Below are 13,946 nucleotides of genomic sequence, written 5' to 3' on the forward strand. Positions count from 1 at the left end.
AGCTAGAGTGCGGAACTATGCACTGTCTCTAGCATAGAGGGTGCGGTCCCCGGAGCATAGGTTTTCAAACTTAAATTTTTCAAATTCCGCCCAAAAACTTTGATTTAAAATATTCTAATCCACCTTTTTATTGAATGTAGGGTATACACCATGCTTGACTAGCGGGAACGGGAGAACGAGGATGTGGACCTCGCCACAATTAATCATCAACCTTTGATTAATGCATTGAAGGAATGTGATTTATTCAAATTCTGTGCCATACCTGGCATGAGGGCGCAAGTGGACTGTTTGCAGTGGCTGGTAGACAGGTGGAATGTACAGGACCAGTGTTTCTTTATTGGTGGCCACCAGCTCGAAATGGAGCCAGAAGACATTTACTTTTTGACTGGTCTGCCTAAGAGAGGTGAAAAATTGACTCTATTCGGGGCTAGGCCAAGTGGCCAGTTGATTGATAGCCTCCGGCTAGAGTTTTGTAACAACCAAGGACAAAGGGATTGATATCAAAACCATCTCCCATCCTAAACTCAAAGTGATTGCATTTACTGTCGCCAGGTTCTGCGGAAGTGCAACACTACATATGGCCACTGGATCCCAAATGCGGATGGCAGTAGGCTGCTTTCGGGGCACCATCTTCAACTGGTGCGAAGCTGTGTTGGCTAATGTAAAAGGCCAACTGACTAGAGCAAAGAACAAACAACTAAAAAACTTTAGGGATGGTTTCTTAGTTGTGAGCTTTGGTCTAGAGAGGGTCCCAATGTTGGTCCCACAACATCTTTCCATTGGAGCTGGACTTCCCCAAGAGCCAAAACTGATGCGTTAAGTTGCAGTTATGGCCTATCATCCTGAGGAGTGTTCAGAAATTGTTTGATTTCCTCCTGAGTATTTTCATTGGTTGGAGAACCAAATATTTTCTATTCAGGATTTTCCTTATGCTGGGATGGATTATCGTGGTGACCCAGACATGGCTCTTCCACCAGGAGAGCAATGGGATGACTCAGGTAAAATCATTTTAAGCATTTTCTAATTATTATTATTATTTTTTTTTTAAATCGTCCCAAAATTGATAGTAAAAAGTTCCAAATGCAGATGTAGGTCCACGACGACCAGCCACTCTCCGGCCCTATGAGAGGAAACAGCCAACTGTAGCAGCACTAGCCCCGTGGGATGAATCTACAGAGACCTTGGCCGAATTGGAAAACCATTTAGAGCATTTGACAGTAGACATTCCAGAGAGTAGCATAGATGACATTCCTCTTAGGCTACAGCGCTATGTGATTGGAGTCCCAGGTGTTATAGACATTTTTAGGCACTGCAACCCCAATCATAAATGTCCATAAAGCAAGGGCTCTTAAGTCCCTAAAAGTGTTGTTCCAACCTCTAAAAGAACAAGGTCAACTGATTACATCTTCTCCCAGAAGTTCTCCTTGAAAAACTGCTGAGAACTGGTCAAAATTGGACCATCTCACCTGCTCCATGGTGAAAGTGCACTGCGTCCCACCTAAATACTCATGGGAGGTGCAATGCATCTTGGAAAGCCCTTCTATGGGGTGCGATGGGTGAGAGTGGACAAATGGCAAGGTCAATCTAAAAGGTGGAGGATCATGGAATCTTCTAGAAACTTCTCCTATGACACTTGCCTCTCTACATTCGCCGAGGGATGAGTAAGAGATCATCAATCTCCAAGTGGAATCAAGAACTATCAGAGAGAGGACACTAATCAAATCTCAAAAGCTGACTCACCCCCCTTGCAAACATCTATATATGGATCCCTCATCCCAGAGATCCAAGGGCTGGAATTTTGTATCTTGTAAGGAAGTGCTGCTAGTTTCTTGGTGCAATATCATAGTGTTGGGTGATCTAATCCTTTCATGAGGTGAAGAAGGGCTTTCTTGCTGAGAGGATGATGCTGGGTCAGAACAATTAGTTGTAATCCTCTTTTCTCTTTCTTGATTATCAATAAAGCTATTCAAGTTTTCCTCCACATTCTTGTATGATTGATGTTATGTGCATTTGTGTGGTCAATATATATCTAGTCCTATATTGTTTATGATAATAGATCTATGTTCTTGGATAGTGTTATGCTGCTTTGATTCTACAGGTGCTCTGTGAAGCTAGCTAGACAAGGAAGCAAGTAGCAAAGATCTATCAGAAGGGAGAGGAATCGAGCAAGGAACCAAGCAAAAGATAGAGGTTGGTCTCCTTGTTCCCCTCTTATCTTTTTCTCATAAAGGAAAACGAAAGTAGTTTTAGTTTGTTTGTTTCTAAGGTAGCTACCAGCCTTAGTGGGACTAGCAGCTCTGCATAGACACTAGTTTTCCTGATAACACCAGGACCTTTCAAGAGGTTCCTTTGTAGGGTGGCCTGTGCAGTGGTTTCTTATCATGATCATCACCAGTGATAGGATGATTGCCTGTTGTAGACTCATATGACATTTTTGCTTTTTGTACTATCATTTTTGCCGATCATAAGGTGTTTTTCAACCTATGATCAAAGACGATGTATATATGAAACACTTCTATGCTATGCTATATCACTATTACCGGCTATCTTGTAAATCATATTATGGAATGTTTTTAAATTTACTTGCTTGATTACTGGAAATTTCTACTTAACACTCGAGAAGCAACTGCATCTGCTAATGTATTTAAATATCTTGGAATATGTTGATATTCAATATAGTCGAATTCACGTTCCAGGAGATGAACTCTCAAAAATAATCTCAATAACACTAGATTTCTAATGGCATACACTCTATTAAGCTGTAACACAACGAGTTCAGAATCTAGCCTCACAATCAAACTCCGAATCCCAAATGTGATGGATTCAGATAATAACTCAATCACTGCACTATACTCTGCAATGTTTTTCGTTGTTTGACCGAGGCTTACCCCATGCATAGATACCAACTCATCAGAGAGTGAATAAATGACCCAAGCTGCGGAAGAAATGTTCCATGTATTACGACCAGCACCATCAGCGAAACCAATGTATGTTTGGAGAGACGTCGACATCTGCAATATCAAGAGTAAAATCAAGATAAGCAGGAATAATGATAAAAAACACTCTCTAAACTAAGCACACTTTTCTAATATAAAACACACCAGCTAGAAAGCAAACTAACCTAACTAAAAAATCTCCACACCCAGATTTAAGCATAATATCTCTTCAGGTAAAGACCATTCCTGGGTTTACCTAAAGAGACCCCGTCAAAGCCTACCAATTCATAGGCCCCTTTTTCTAGCTTTCGCTTAACAACATAAGGACCATGCAACATGGGTATGAATTTTCCAGCGCCTAATTTATCATTTTCTTGATCGTATAGTAAGACTAGGTCCTGCCGAAAAATTACGAGGTGTAACATTTCGATCATTCTGAGCTTTAATACGTTTGGCATGAGCTTCGATTGCTAGTGCAACATCACGTCGATTCTCATCTAGCTGAGCCAAGTACAACAAAGTTTTTTCCTCTTCGGAAGTGGCTAGAAGTAATTCTATGGCCATTTGCAATGACGAGATTTCGCATTCAATGGGTAACACAGCTTCCAAACCGTAAACTAGTTGGAAAGGAGTGAAACCAGTTGATGTTTTTACTGAGGTTCGATAAGCCCAAAGCGCTGAAAATAGCATGTTATGCCAATTTGACCCATGAATCCCAATGATTCATCGGATCATAATGACTAAAACTTTGTTGATGGCTTCAACCAGACCATTAGCCTATGGATAATATGGAGTTGAACTATCGTGACGCAGGCCAAGTTGGTCTGTTAGTTCTGTCATCATAATGTTTCAAAAATGACGCCCATGATCAGTGATAATTGCTTGTGGAACACCGAACCTAGCAATTATATGATTGAAAATGAAAATTGCAGCAGTGTTGCCGTCTGGCGCAAATGTAGGCATCGTTGCGGCCCACTTGGTAAAATAATCTACCGCAAGGATGATATACACATGCCCCCCGGCCGAGTGAGGGTTACATGTAATAAAATCGATACCCCATTTCGCAGAAGGACCGATGACAATTATAGGGTGGAGAGGAGCAGGTGGAGCGCACGTCTTTCGATCAAAAATTTGGCAGTTGTGGCATTTTCGGACTGCGTTAATACAATCTTTAAACAAAGATGGCCAGAAATAGCCAGCGCGCAATATCTTTTGGGCTGTGGCAAACCCAGACATATGACCGCCACACGCTCTAGAGTGATAGTCATTTAGAACCCTTTCAGCTTCCTCATGAATTAAACAACGTCGGAAAATAGAGTCCGCCCCACGACGATAAAGTGTATCTCCAATAATTTTGAATTGTTGGGACTGGAATCGTATTTTCCGACGTTGAGATCTTGAAATTTCAGGCCGAAAGGATTGGGTTTGGAGATAAACTATGATATCTCCATACCAGGGATCTAAACTGCTGATTAGAAATAAGGATTCCTCTGCAATGGGCTCTTCTGCCACAGTTTCAGTATCACCACGCAGGAAGTCGCACATTAACTCCGCAAAAACTAAAGATTTCTTTGACTTAGATTTTTCAAATTCCAAGTCAAATTCCTGCAGGATCACAATTCATTTGGAATACTTGCCCCCTAGCAATTTTTTGGTCAAAATAGAGATCATAGGGTTGCAATCAGAAATTACAGTAGTTTTGCGTAGTAAAATGTAATGACGAAAACGTTGGACAGCTTGAACAGCTGCTAGGGCCAATTTCTCCACATGTGAAGATTTTAGCTCAGTTGGATTCAAAGTGTGACTAAGGTAATAAATCACATGTTCATTACCGAATTCATCTTCCTGAACTAACACCATTCCAATGGTGGAATGCGAGGTGGCAAGATATAAGAAGTAATCCTGGTTGTAGTTGGGAGGATGCAATAACGGTGCATGGGTCAACACGTGGTTTAGTGCATCAAAAGATTTGTCAGTTATCTCATCCCAAAAGAATGAAGTATTCTGTTTCAACAACTGGGTAAAACCCTTTGTTATCTTGGCGTAGTTAGCAATGAATCGGTGTAAAAAGTTTGCTTTCCCTTGCAAACTTTGGAGTTGGCGAAGAGTTGAAGGAGGAGGGAATTTGACAATAGCTTCAAGTTTCGAGGGATCGACATGAATGTCGGCTTTCGAAACAACAAATCCCAGTAACCAACCCGTTTCTATACAGAAAACGCACTTGTGTGGATTAAACCTAATTCGATAATGCCTACACCTCATAAACATTGCTCGTAAATGGATGAGATGATCAGCTCGATGTAATGAATGAGCAGGTAAATCATTGAGATAGGGTTACATAATGTGCTTGATGTCATGAAACGCGTAAGACATGGCCCTTTGAAAAGTTGCACCGGTGTTCTTGAGCCCCAAAGGTAATTTGCAATAAGCAAATGTCCCCCATGGAAAAATGAAAGCTGTTTTTGGTTGATCAGTAGGTAGAATATTTATTTGATTATAATCGGAAAAACCATCCATGAAGGAGAATATTTCACTGCCGACACAATCATCAATTATTTGATCGATATAGGGAGTTGGGTAATTGTCTTTTGGACAGGCTTGATTAATATCCCTATAATTGATACATATTCTTATTGTTCCTTGCTTTTTGTTAACATGAATGATATTTGATACCCAATCCGTTAAAGGAATTGGATAAATGAAACCTGCTTTAAGTAATTTCTCAACTTCTGCTTTAATAGCAGCAGCTTTTCGCAGGTGGATCTGATGCAAACATTGCCGTACGGGTTTAGCATCCGGGTAAGTTTTGATTTCATGAACAACAATTGCTGGGTCAATTCTTGGCATTTCCTCATATGACCAAGCAAACACGTCGCGAAATTCTTGAAATAGGGCCTTATATGTTTGAATTTCATCTTCCATACAAGAGGCACCTATATGAATGTTTTCAACAATTCCAGGCTTAATCGAAATGTCAATAGAAATAGTTCGAGAAATATTTCCCAAATTTAACTTAGAATTAGGATTTTTCAATGGATTTTGAGGTTCCTTGACATAATCAGTCGTAAAAATAGATGAAAAATCAGTTTCAAAGTGATCAATCTCAGGTAAAAACGAAGCTCTATGATGAAGATCTTCCCACGGTAAATCATCAACATACAAGATTTCACGAATTTTCTCATCAGTGTGAACAAGTTCGGAAAAAGTTGTTGAATCTGAGTTTGATGCTGAAAGTGATTCTTCATGGACCACATTCATTAAGTCAATTTGGGTTGAAGAAGGATCGGAAACTGACTGTACAACCTGATACGCAATTTCATATGGACTCAAAGGCATAGCATCACCAAATGAATCTATCTCAGATTCGGAAAGTACGATCCAAGGATCATCATAAATGATAGTGTCTGATGAAATCATATGAATGGTTGCAGTAGAAGGCGATATGTTGGGAGGATGAAAGGAAAAGGTTCGTAGTAAACCAGAATCTTTAACTAGTCCTACTCCAACATCCTTATAAGGGATAGTTGTTTTGCCAACATGCTGGATACTTTCAGAAGAGGCTGGGTCGGATGGAAAGTAAGTTAGTTGGTCTATAGATACAATCTTTTCATTATGAGGAAACTTTATAAGCCGAAAGACCAATGAAACAACAACAGTCATAGCGTAAGACCAACTACGACCTAAGAGAAGGTCGTAATCTAGAGGGGCATCAACCACGTCCACATTTAGATTAACAGTTTTGCCTTCAACCCCTATAGGTAAATCCTGTAGAATTCCAAAAGGATGGAACCCACGGCCATCAAAAGCCTTTAGAATCGTCAGGGATTGATTAAGTGTAGGATAACCAAGCGATCTCCAACACTGGATCGACATAATACACGTTGAGGCTCCCTCATCAATCACAGTCCTATAGCAAGGTCTGTTTTTGACTAACACTGGAATCTGGAAAGCCATTTGATGAGGTAAGCGAGGTGTACTATTTTCTAGATCGAAAATTATAAGGTTCGAGTCCTGAATATCAACAGCTCCTATAGCCAACAATAGCAATTTATGTTGTGCTGGACATGATTGCAGCACCTCCAAAGCCGACATTGCTGAAGGTGAAATAGCCAAATCTTCAACAATGTTATAGTTCTGAGCAGCTCTCGCATGTGGATTGAAAGCTGACTTTCGAAGTATACCCTTGGCGGTGTTACCGGGAAAAGTGTCTATTTAGAACTGCTCTATCCCACTAAGGTGTGACAGCTGCCTTAGAAACAAACAGAGAAAACTACTTTTGTATTTCCTTTATGAATTAAAGATAGAGGGGGATAGAAAGAACCGACCTGTGTCTTGCGCTAATCCTTTGATCCAATCCCTCTCTTCTTTGACAGCTTCCAGCTACCTGCTCCCTTACTTGCCCAGCTTCACCAAGTTCCTGTAAGATCATAGAAGAAGAAAACTATACAAAGACATGGATCTATATTCATAAATAGCTTAGGATCAGATTTAAGCTAAACATACAAATGTAACAAGCATCAATGATACACAAGCATGTAGGAGAAACTCAAATAGTTTTTATTGATATACAAGAAGATCCAGGAGGAGTTACAACCGATGATTCCTGACCTAGCATCAACCTCCCAGCAAAGAAGCCCCTTCTTCACCTCCAACAAAGCATAAATCACCCAATACTCTGATATCTATCTCAAAACCAACAACAATTCCTTGTAATGTACAAAATTCCAGCCTCTGGATCTCTGGGATGAGGGATCCATATATAGATGTATGCAAGGAGGATGAGTCAGCTTATGATTTGATTAGTGTCTTCTCTCTGTCAGTTCTTGCTTCCACTTGGAGACTGAAAGCCTCTTACTCATCCTTGGTCGAATTCAGTGAGGCAAGTGTCATAGGAGAAGATTCTGGAAGCTTCCATTGTCTTTCCACCTCGCGGAATGGCACTACCATTTGTCATTTCCCACTCAATGCACCCTGATAGTGCATTTAGGTGCGTTGCAATGCACCCAGCTAGTGTATTTAGGTGCTATGCAACGCAGCTAGCCAGTGGAGCAGCTGAAATGATCCTGATTTGACTGATTCTGAGCAGTTTCTGGTGGAGAACTTCTGGGAGAAGCTGTAATTTGTTGACCTTGTTCCTTTAGGGGTTGGAACAACACTTTTAGGGACTTAGGAGCCCTTAGTTTATGGACATTTCATGCTTGGAGCTACAAGGCACAAAAATGTCTATAACAGTTGCCCCCTAAAGTATGAGGCCGTTAATCGGGTGAAATGCTTTATTATGAGGATCCGAAGTTCTTTCAATGTTGGGAGGAGACTTATAATAAGATAAAATACAATACATTATCTTCATACTGTTTTTCATGATCTAGCTGAGGCGGGAATTCCCATGCTCAGCTTTATAAATTCATTTTCGTGTACATAGGACAGACAATCGTCTGAGTGTAGACTGATGATTCTGATAGAGCCATCATCCTTTTGGTAGGATGATTATCTGTGCTGCAATGCTGTACATTTAATGTCTTTATTTTCCTGAATATATATCGTAGCCCGGATGGATGAAACTAGATTCGAGGTCTTCAATCTCGTCCGATCTTCACTCGAAGTACAAGTCGATCCATGTGAGAAATGTTCTGAAGTTGAACATGGAAAGACATCGCTTGATTACCAGTCAATGATGTAAACTGTTAACAAGCGCGAGAGGAATCACCGATAATGATAATGACCCTCAAGGTACTACAATACAATTCACATGGTGTGAATAAAGGACTTGGTGTCGAACACCACGCAAAATCTTTCGGTCGAAGGCCATTGATGTAAACCTGTCGCCGGAAGTGAGAAACTTGCCATTGAGGCATGCAAGCTTCAAAGTACTGAATGGGGTGTTCCTAGACCAAATTCTGGATAATTAGCTGATGTCGAAAAGAAGTGATCTGTCAAAGGAGGTCCTTAATGAATCCCACATCAATGACACGGAACGGAGCAAATGATTTTGATGGATGTGAAAACAATCTGATGATATATGGTTCAGGATGGCGGTCATGAAAGAATGGAGTATAATGTATGGTAGTGGGTGGGACACAGGTGACTTCTCTGGATGACTTCTCTTGAACATGTCGGCGACACTTATGTGATGGATTGGTAGCATTAACCCCAAATGTGGATGGTATGGCGTGACCATGGCGATGTGACCGGTGAATGAAACAACCCAACCCGACTCGGACACGGAGTGGAAGTGTCATGTTCAAGAGTGACTTGCTACCAACAAATATTCTTTGAGTTTTCTTCCCAATTTTTCCCCAGTCATTGCTGACCAGTACCTCTTTATTTTTGTCAAGCTTGAGGAGGATAACATATGCTTTTTCTATAATTTTCCCTTCGAGAAAACCCATCGCTATGTTTTAACGAGCCTAGCGATAGTGAAACTCGTTCTCGTCTAAAGACAAGTTTGTCGCTATTAATCTTTTTAACGAGTTTAACGATAAAGATAACTCGGTCCTTTTCATTTTTAGAGAGCCTAAAAAGGTACGTAAAGGTAACTCCAAAATTCCTTTTTCGTCATCTAATCCCTTAAGTCCGAAAAAGTATAAAAGAATACAGAAGGGATGAATTTTCGATAGTTTTAACGAGCCGAACAAAACAAGTGCTCAATCTTTTTGTGCAATAATCCCTCAGGTCCAAAAAGATTAAAATCTAGAGGAGGGATAGCACTTCCTGTCCCTTTAACGAGCTGGAAGGCCAAGGACTCGACAATTTTTTCATATTTTACGAGTCAGTTGAAAAGAGCTTAAAGGAGACTCGTCTTTTGAGGAACGAGTGATAAAATGGGTAGTAGCTGATTCCAGGTAAGGTTTGGAATTTTCCAATCACGGCAGTGTCACAAGGATGGCTAGTGAAATCACTCTTCGCAGCTGTTCCTCAAAACAGGTAAACAATCAAATGGAGGTGAATGATCGGCCAATGGAAAAGTGAAGGTGACAGTGCAAACACGACCAAGGCTTTAATGGCTGAAGTACTACATTCACGGTGGTTATTTACCATGGAATCGTTAATTTTTTAACGAGCTTAAACGTGGGTGGAAACATTTGCTCGGTCCGGGTTTATTTTTTAACGAGCTTGAACCTCGCGGTAACACTGCTCGATTGGATGGTCTTGTTCTGATTTTACCATAAATAGCTTTGTTCTTTCAAAGATCGTACTGTATTTTCAACTGCTTCATCAAACTAGTCAGAAATGAACAATATTTTCTTGAAAACGAGTTAAAACGCTAATATTTTACTTTGAACTACGTAAAAGTAATTAAAAAGTGTTTTTTACCTCTCATTTTACCATTTCATTTGAACTTGGTCTGTTGGAGCTTTGGAGGAGCTTTTCCCCCTCAATTTTCACCAGTTGATTTCGGGAGATTCTATGGACGATTCTCAACGCCGTCTGGACCAGGTAGGAGCTAAACCTGAGCTCTTCCATTTCATGGTTTCCATTTTGCATTTTGAGCTTGATTCCTAGCTTTTCTGAGCCCCTAGGGTTTGAGGAACTCGTTCTGCCATCAACGCACCCTCAGTGTATCGAAACCTGCGCTGAATGTTGGCCTGTCTAAAGGCTATCTGGCATTCAACACACCTATAACACTACTGCAGGTACGTTGGGCGCAAAAAGGGAATTTGATGCACAATTTTTTATGGAATTTTGCTTGTTTCTCACCAAAATCAGGACCTAACTCCTCTCTTGTTTGTTTTTCAGAGGTCTTTGGAGTAATATGACCCTTACATGGCAAGAACGTGAGCATGAAGAAGAGGACATGGTTGCCCTACATGATCCAGTTACAGTGAACGTGCTGCGGAATTGTGGCTTGCTGAAGTTCTTCCGCATTTCTAGCATGAGACAACAGATCAACTTATTGCAGTATTTGCTTGATGCTTGGGATCCTACCAATCAGGTTTTCCAGATCAGGGGCAAATCTATCCCCTTGACTGCAGTAGACATTTATTTCTTGACTGGCTTGTCGAGGCGGGGTGCCCCCATCTCTTTGTCAGGTTCGGCTCGAGGAGGCGATTCTGTGAGAGATTATGTCCGCCGATACTGTAGAGAAGGATCTCAGCCGAGTAAAGACGGCAAGATCATCATTCGTGATGTCACTGACAGGTCCCTTAGGACTATTCTGTTTACTTTTGGTAGGATGGTCGGTAGTGCGTCTCTTCATGTATCCAATCGATCTTATATGCAGCATGCCTTGGAATGCCTCCAACCGAAGGTGTTCAAATGGTGCGACGCAGTACTTCTTGTGATGAAAGAACAGTTGACCAAGATAAAGAACGGGAGATTGAAGAACTTTGGGTATGGTTCTATTTTGACCGCCTTTGCCTTGGAGAAGATACCACTGATGTAGCCACAGTACATTGCACTCGATTTACCTTCTCCTACTGAACCACGTATGCAGAGATGGGGTGACCATATGTCTAGGCATGCTGGCCAGTCTCAGATTTCATTTTCTGATACCTTCTTCAGGTGGTTTGATCGTCAGGAGATGGTTTATTCTGAGTATCCATATGCTGGCATGGACTTCCAGGATGATCCAGATTTAGTACTGCCGGATGGCGAGCAGTGGGGCGCCATTGGTAAAATCTTTGACCATATTGTTGTTTATCATTTTTTGCTTGTAATGTTCTTGTGCTTTATTCTATCAAGACTTTAATCAAACTCATGTGTACATGCAGATGTTGGTCCTGTTCGTCCAGTAGTTCGCCTGAGAGTACCAGTTGCTACCCCAGCAGGAGAGGCCATCGGAAGAGCTGTTCTTCGTGACCTCGATGTGGCTGAGACTCTCACAGCTTTGCAGGAGCAGGTTGAGGGCCTCACTCTCGGTATTCCGGATGTGAGGACCGATGAGCTACCTTTGCGGTTACAGCGGCATACTACTGGTGTGCCCAGACGATGGACTCGTCTCTTACGCATGATCGCATAGGCTGTGACTTGCTATCACGAGCATCATTAGACTAGGGTGCCCCCTAGCATTTTGAGTTTTTGGGTCATTTGACCGATTTTGTCTTGGTTACAGAACATTATGTGTAAACCATAAACAGTTATATATATTTTTGAGTTTCAGAGTTTTATTTTGGTTGAGTTACATGATCCACATGCGAAACATTAATGACGTGCTTCTTTCTTATAAATGTTGCAAATGTCTATCTAACACATAGTTCGCTAATGAGTCAGTTAATGTGTTCAAGTTTCTGGAAATATGTTGATACTGAATAAGATCAAATTGTCTTTCCAAAATCTTAACCCTACGATAAATAGCTGGGTTTCAGACGGAATATATACCATTGAGTTGTAGTATTACAAGTTGTGAGTCTAGCCTGACAATTAGTCGGCATATACCATGAGTGATGGCATCAGAGAGAAGTTCTATCAACGCACTATACTCAGCGATGTTATTCGTTGATCGACCGATACATACACCTCTGAAACTTACTAACTCGCCGCTTGGATCAAAAATGGCCCAGGCTGCGGAGGACAGGTTCCGCGAACTACGACTCGCTCCGTCGGCATATCCAACACATGGCTCCAATAGGTTTGACATCTGCAATAAATGTAAAAAAGTGGATTACTTGACCAAAACAAACACTCTAGCGAAAACAAAAACATAACAAAAGCATGTTGGTTACCATTACGCATAGTAACGCTTGAGGTACAACCCATTACGGGGTTGTGCCAATGGAATTCCGTCATAATCCATTAACTCATAGGCTCCTTTTGTTAACACCCGTTTAACAATATAGGGGCCCATCCATAAAGACTTAAATTTACCTGCTCCCAATTTATCGGATTCTTGGTCGTAAAGCAAGACCAAGTCACCTTCCGAGAAGACACGGGGTTTGACATTTTTGTCAAACTGCGCCTTGACTCGTTTCTTATGGGCTTATTTAGCCAAAGCGGTGTCACGACGGGTTTCATCCAATTGGATTAATTCCAAGAAACGAGCCTCTTCTTCTGAAGTTCTGGGGAGGAGATCAATTGCGAGTTTGAGAGACGAGATTTCACACTGGATTGGTAAGACTGCTTCCAGGCCATATACCAGTTGGAAGGGTGTGAACCCGGTTGCATTCCTTACCGATGTTCAGTAAGCCCACAAGGCTAAGTACAGGATTAGGTGCCACCTTCTTTTGTTAACTCCGATCATCCTTTGCAGCATGCGTTTCAGGACCTTGTTGATCGCTTCAACTTGTCCGTTGGCTTGCGGATAATACAGAGTAGAGGTGTCGTGAGACAACCCTAGTTTGGCAGCTAATTCGACCATCATGTGATTGCGAAAATGCGATCCATGATCTTTGACTATAGCCTGTGGTACACCGAATCTGGCGACTACATGATTGAAAAAGAAGAGGGCAGCTGTTTCACCAGTATTATCTAATGTAGTCATCACCTCGGCCCATTTGGTAAAATAGTCAACTGCGACTATGATATACCCATGCCCCCCAGTCGAGGTGGGGTTACATGTCATGAAATCGATGCCCCATTTGGCGAATGGCCCAACAGCAACTATTGGCTGTAGGGGTGCGGGTGGTCTTCTGGTTTTGCTATCAAAAATTTGACAAGCATGGCAACTTAAGACTGCGGTTATGCAATCTTTGAACATTGTTGGCCAAAAGTACCCTGCTCGTAAAATTTTTTGTGCTGTAGCATATCCGGATTGATGCCCCCCACACGCACCTGAATGACACTCATTCAGGGCTTTTTCAGCCTCCTCATGGGTGAGGCACCTTCTCAGAACTGTATCGATACCACGACGGTAAAGTGTATCACCGACGATCATGTAGTATTTTGCTTGGTATCGAATACGTTTTTGTTCAGAGTGGGAGGTGTTTGGCCTAAATTTTTGGGTTTGGAGATAAATGATTATATCTCCATACCACTCATTGCTTGTAGATATTAGAAACAAACTCTCATCCACGATTGATTCTTCGGATGTTTCATCGTTGGACGACGATGGGAGATCGCATAATAATTCTGCAA

Source organism: Pinus tabuliformis, chromosome 6 (assembly GCF_031772625.1).
Source record: "Pinus tabuliformis cultivar Carrire ecotype Pingquan chromosome 6, CPIR1, whole genome shotgun sequence".
In the NCBI taxonomy this organism is placed as follows: Eukaryota; Viridiplantae; Streptophyta; class Pinopsida; order Pinales; family Pinaceae; genus Pinus; species Pinus tabuliformis.